A 6210-nucleotide genomic window follows, 5' to 3' on the forward strand; every position below is an offset into this window, starting at 1 on the left:
GGATCCATCTGAAGGTGCTGAGGGAGTTGGTGGATGTGATTGCTGGGCCACTCTCCATCATCCATCAGCAGTCATGGTCATCCAGAGAGATCCCAGATGACTGGAGACTTGCTAATGTGACACCCATCTATAAGAAGGGTCGTAAGGAGGACCTGGGAAACTACAGGCCTGTCAGAAAAGAGCAGTCAGGCACTGGAACAGGTTGCCAAGGAAGTGACGGAGCCACCGTCCCTGGGGGTGTTCAAGGAAAGGCTGGACATGGTGCTTAAGGACATGATTTAGTGGGTGACATTGGTGGTAGGGGGATGGTTGGACCAGATGATCTTGGAGGTCTTTTCCAACCTTAATGATTCTGTGATTCTATGTCTCGCTGAGACGGGCTGAAAACTGGCTGAATGGCCCAGAGGGCCCAGAGGGTGGTGATCAGTGGCATAAAGTCTAGTTGGAACCAGTAACTAACAGTGTATCCCAGGGGTCCAGTACCGGCTCAAATCCTGTTTAACATCTCCGTTAACAACCCGGACAATCGGACAGAATGCACCCTCAGCAACATTGCTCATGACACAAAACTAGAAGGTGTGGCTGATATGCCAGAGAGCCGTGCTGCCATCTAAAGTGACCTTGACGGGCCGGAGAAATGGGCTGACAGGAACCTCATGCAGTTCATCAAGGGGACATGCAGCATCCTGCACTTGGGGAGAAACAACCAGTATGGGTGGAGGGGGAGCCAGACAGAAAGCAGCTCTGCAGGAAAGGACCTGGAATCTTGGTGGATGTCAAGGTGAACATGAGACAGCAACATGCCCTTGTCACAAGAAGGACAATGGTAACTTGGGCTGTATTAGGAGCAGAGTTGCCATCAGGTGGAGGGAGGTGATCCTGCCCCTCTACTCAGCCCTGTTGAGGCTACACCAGAGAGCTGGGTCCAGTTCTCGGCTTTCTAATATGATAGGGGCATGGACATCCTGGGGAGAGCCCAGGGGAAGGACCATGAATACGATGAAGGGACTGGAGCATCTCTTCTGTGAGGAAAGGCTGAGATCAGGGATTGTTCAGCCTGGAGAAGAGAAGGCAGAAGGGGATTTTACCAACACGTATAAATACCTGAAGGGAGGCTGAAAGATGGAGCCAGGCTCTTGTCAGTGGTGCCTAGTGCCAGGAGAAGAGGCTCTGTGCACAAACTGGACACAGGAGGCTCCCTCTGAACACCAGGAGCGCGGCTTTGCTGTGCAGGTGAGGAGCAGTGGCACAGAAGCCTGGAGTTGTTTTTGAGTCTCCCTCCTTAGGGACCTCCAAAATCTGCCTGGGCACAGTCCTGGGCACCCTGCTCTTTGTGGCCCTGCTGGACCAGGGGTTGGAGCAGGTGCCTCCAGAGGTCCCTGCCAGCCTCAGCCCTTCTGTGATTCTAAAAAAGTGTATTTTTATTGTACTGTTCTTTTTCCTTCTATTTCTGTCTTGTGTCTAAATTGTAGGCTGGTGCAGCATAGATTGGTTGCCTTTTATGCTGAGGTACATAATTCTTGCTTAATAAACACTAATGGTATAAAAGTGAATCATATGTGACAATTCTTCACTCTTATTCCTGTAGAGAACAAGAACCCTCAGGAAACAGCATTTACCAAAACAAACCTTTCTGCAGTGATAGCTGCTGTCACAGTTACACTTTGTGAGGACAGGGTCTCACAAGCAGGTTCCATCATGAATATTTCTGTGTACTGCCCCATCGCCACTAGTGCTGCGTCGTTGGCTCAGGCACAGAGATAAGATGAAATCTGGTGATGGGTGAGTGCTACATCACAATCTGTTCTTCACAATCTGTTCTTTAATTCTGTACATGATTTAAAAATTGAAGCCTTTTTAGGGAAAACTCACTCCATACTTTTAATGAGTTTCATACAATGCTCTTGATACACAGGGAAAATAAGCTGGAAAATTCTCTCCTTGCGGACTGTCTGTCGTTCTTGTCTCATGAGGTGCAAATGTGTGCTGTTCACAGTTACTTTCACAGAAAGTCAAATAGGACTGTGTGCCACACTTAGTGGCTGATTTTCCTGAAAAAGAAGGGAACACTTCACTCTCACTAGATTTCTCTTTTCTTTAGAAGCCTACCCATGCCCAAAACACCCATGCCCACGCTGGTGCCTCAGTGAGGGGGCGCAAACATCCGAACCCTGCACTGGATGGTGATGGGGAAGAGCATTTTCTCGGGTTGCCCCTTGCAGGAAAAGGCGTTTGGAGCAGGGAACAGCAAAAGGACACGGCTGCCCACCCTCCCTAGTGCCCCTGCTGGGCATTAACTAAACTCGGGCTCTAGTTCCCCGAGTGGGAGCAGCGTCCCGGTTTCCTCCCTCCCCTCCGGCAGCGCCGGTGCCGCACGGCAGGGCAAGAGCCCCCTCTGCTGCTCTCCTCCAGGAAACGAGTTTCCGGAGAAAAACAGGCTTTTTCAGCTGCCGCCGGCGTTCTTGGGCTCAGCCGTTTTTGTTTTTTTGGGGGGAATATTAGAGCCCAGCATCCCTCCTGTGGGAGGGATGGCGAGCGGGTTTGGCCGCCCCTCTCCCCGAGGAGATGGGCGAGGGGCCATACGACCACCCTAAAAACGCTTTTTTCCACTGTGCCCGCTGCTGCCCGGCCGTGCCACAGCTTCTTGTCCCCTCACAGGGGTCAAGTGGCAATTTTCTGCCCCTGCCTTGCTGCTGCCAGCGGTGCCAGGATGGGAGCAGTGGCAGGGCGCACTGTGTGTGGATAGCCCCTCGCGCCAGCCTGTGCTGCTGTGAAAGGTGGGCAGATCGACAGCCCTAATTTAGGGTGTTAGCGGGAAGCCAAGGTGCCATTCAATCAGAACACAATCAATTTTCACATCTGGGGGCAGACAAAAGGGCAAAACTCAACAGCCATTGTCCCAGCCCTATGGTGGCAAAGGACTGCAGCAGTTCTGCTTATGGAGGATCACTTAAAAGATCGGGTCACTTACTTCATGCATGGGCAGGGACACCCATCTCCACCATCATCACTGTGCTCTTGCCCTTCATAGGCAGTACAAGGAGAGAAAAGATATTTCAGTTTGGGTGAGCTTGGTTCTCATGTGCTAGTGTACAAAGTCACTCCAGGGTGATTCCTCTGGCAAGTGGACGTGCGCTGATGAGTCCGGCAAGCAGAAGAGGTCAAACCAGGAAATACACTTTCTCCTCTGCCTCCCTGAACAAGCTGCAGTCCTGCCTCAGAGGAAAATGTTTTTGTTTTGTTTTGTTTTTGTTTTTTAAATATTTTCTTTCCCAGTCATGAACAGTAAAAACAATCTGTTCTTACTGAGCTTCTTTGTCATTTTGTAATAGCTTTGGTTCTTTATCTTGATGCATTTTGATGCAAGTGACAAATTTGGGTAGCACTTGTCCCTGAAATAGACTAAAATCAGAAAGACAAGTGTTTCATCTATCTCCAGCAGAGGCCAGTGGATGTTTCAGATTAGGACCCCTTCCCAAATCATGTCCCACATGCTGCCTGGAGCCCTGGGGGAGCCCACCCATGGTGGCACCTGGCACAGGTTTTCAGCCGGTCCCACCCCATTGTGCTGCAAAGGCCTCCTCTCTTTCACAGCCCTCTCCGCAGATGTGTTTCTTTTCCTGCAGTTCTGCTTTGCACTTTCCTTTCTGACACCGAGTTTTGCATTTGTCAGTGCATAAATAGACCCGGGATTGTAAAAATATTCTGCTTGGCAGCTGGGCTTGGCAGTTCCAATCAATTAGGACCATTAGTCATGATGGGATGGAGAAAGCGTCCCAGGCCCGAGGCGTATAAATGTTCTCAGGGCCCAAAAATTCCCTTGGCAGCCCAAGCCCTGAGCAATTCAGTCTGCTTAAATTTCTCTGTTTTTCAGTGTGCCTGTGCTGGTCTGGTGTGGTTTGCCTCACATGTCTAGGGCAAGTGGGACCTCAAGAGCTGTTTCTGCGGTGCTGAGAAGGCATTTATGAACCTTGGGACCTGAGGATTGAAAAGGTGAGCAGCAGGGACAGGAGAGAGGAGGTTGAGCTGTTCTGTGGGCATGAATGGGCAGCCTGATGTGTGATGCAGAGGCACCCCCACCGTGGTCATGGGCAGTCTTCATGACTGTAACAAAAGTGGCACTTTTACCTCAACGTCACCTGCTGGTCTTCTGCAATGATGTAAGGTCCAGCTCAGACAGGCCAAGGATGGAAAGCACCATAGGAAACACAGCAACATGAAGAAACATGGGTGGCAATCCATGAGAGCTCACCTGTTCCCTCTGGCTAATCACTGATCCCTAGCACTGGTTTTAGAAGCACTTAGCGTGCCAGTGCGACACATGGCAAACAAATACAAGCTGTTTCTCAGGACTCTGCTGACAGCAACCTCACGAGTAAATAACAACCAAGATAACTCGCTGTTTACTCACACGCCTTTCACAGCCTCAGGCACAAGGAGAAGAGGTGCTACCCACAGCTATCTGCCCACCCAGAGCTGAGCAGCACAAGCATGGCACCACCACCTTGTGTTAGTTCATCTCAGCTGCTGCATGGTATGCAGGGAGAGACCAGCACAGAAATAAATGCATCACCCAGCAGCCACGGGTGCCTTGGTTTCACTTGGCAGCAGAGGCAGCCTGTGAAGCCCTGGCTTGGTTTCCCCCAGCTGGGCTGCCTGACCTGGCACCAGCTCTGGCACCAGCCTTCAGAAACAGCCCTGGGCACAGCAGGCTGCAGCGGTGATTAAGACGAGGACAGAACAGCTCAAAGTTGTCAGCTGGCTCCATGCAGGGTGTAGCTCTGAATTTAACACATACAAGGGTCAACAAGAAAAAATAAAGCTTTCTTTGTCCCAGATCTGCCTGCACTGCTGTGTGTGGGTGCCTGACCAGCACAGACAGCGCACTGTGCACTCAGGTCTGTCTGCATTACATACACGTACTGAGAGCTGATCTTTGCTAACAGACCTTAAAACATTACTTTGAGAAGACCACTCTGCTGGGGATGGTGTTCTGGACCAGCAGCTGTCTTACTGCTCTGCTGAATAGGTGGTTCAATGCCATCTTGCAGCCAGGTTAGCGTCCAGCTAGGAGGACACGCAGGCATGGCTGCACCCTGATCTCTGCTGCATTTCCCAGTTTGGTCACTGCACGAACCCCTTCTCCTGTTCCCAAGACAGATCCTACAGTTCCTGTGTCTTAGAAAGCCCAAGCCCAAAATTTTATTCATGGGATTCAGACAACTGTTTCTGATCACTTAGCAGATTAATCTGAATGGGATCCACCCTCCTGGTTGCTAACAGCAGGCTACCTTATAAGCATCTTCAGCTAAAATTCATAACAGATTTATTCACTGGAGTTAGGTGCTTTCCCAGCTCTGCTTCTTGCCCAAAAAGCATGCTTAAAATAAACATTTTTCTCTCTGTCATTGTGAGATATATTTGACCTACCCTTACTTCTTTCCCCCAACAAGGATTTCTACTTTGTGTTCCTGTATTGTGAGCATTTGTGTTCTTTGTTAGCTCCTGCTTCAGCTTCACTAACCCCTGGATTGCTTACTTGCCCAACAAATATATGGGTCTCATTTACCTTTTACGGTAACCAAAAATGAAATTATTGATTACCTGTTTCCTTCAGGACACATTGTTAAACTGCTTCACTTCCAAACCAGAGAAACTGCGCAGAGCAGAAAATCCCCCTGAAAATGTAAAAAGGTCAATGGTGCATTTGATGACATGAGTGCTTATGAAGCCACATAATTCATCATTTGTTACTACAGAACTCGTTCCTATGGGGATTAGCATTTGCCAATAAATATACCATATGCTGGATTCTGTATGGAGATTTTTTAAGCTACCTTACTAAGTCATTAAGGCTCTCCCATGACAACTATGACTAAAATGGGCCAAGCCCACCAGGGTTCCCTAGACCAGTGAAGCATGTGGGTTAAAGGATGAAGTCATGTCTCACTCGTGTACCAATCCTTCAGTGAGACATTTACAATTAAATAGTTTGCTTGTGACTTGTCTGTTGGGAAGAACTATTACCCCTCTGTGAGGACATGGATTTAACCTTTCCTTCCCTCCAGAATTTGGGGAAAGGAGAAAGAGCACAGAGGAAGGTACAGAGGAGTTTGAGGAGCAATCAGTGGCCGTGGCAGCTCAGGCTCCAACACGATCCATGCAGATCTAAGGGGGGTTATTAGCAGTTTCTATCAAAATGTATATTAG

At 49.3% G+C, this 6210-nt stretch overlaps 1 long non-coding RNA gene across 1 annotated transcript; it reads right to left on the minus strand.

The window, feature by feature from the left end:
- Positions 1-1640: 1640 nt before the first annotated feature.
- On the minus strand, positions 1641-5778 carry LOC308186158. Its single transcript, XR_013943937.1, has 3 exons — positions 5605-5778; positions 2972-3023; positions 1641-2051 (listed from the first exon to the last, which is right to left on the minus strand). It is a non-coding gene; the product is annotated as an uncharacterized lncRNA (long non-coding RNA).
- Between the last annotated feature and the right edge of the window lie 432 nt (positions 5779-6210).

Source organism: Anser brachyrhynchus (assembly GCF_964034855.1).
Source record: "Anser brachyrhynchus genome assembly, chromosome: Z".
Lineage (NCBI taxonomy): Eukaryota > Metazoa > Chordata > Aves > Anseriformes > Anatidae > Anser > Anser brachyrhynchus.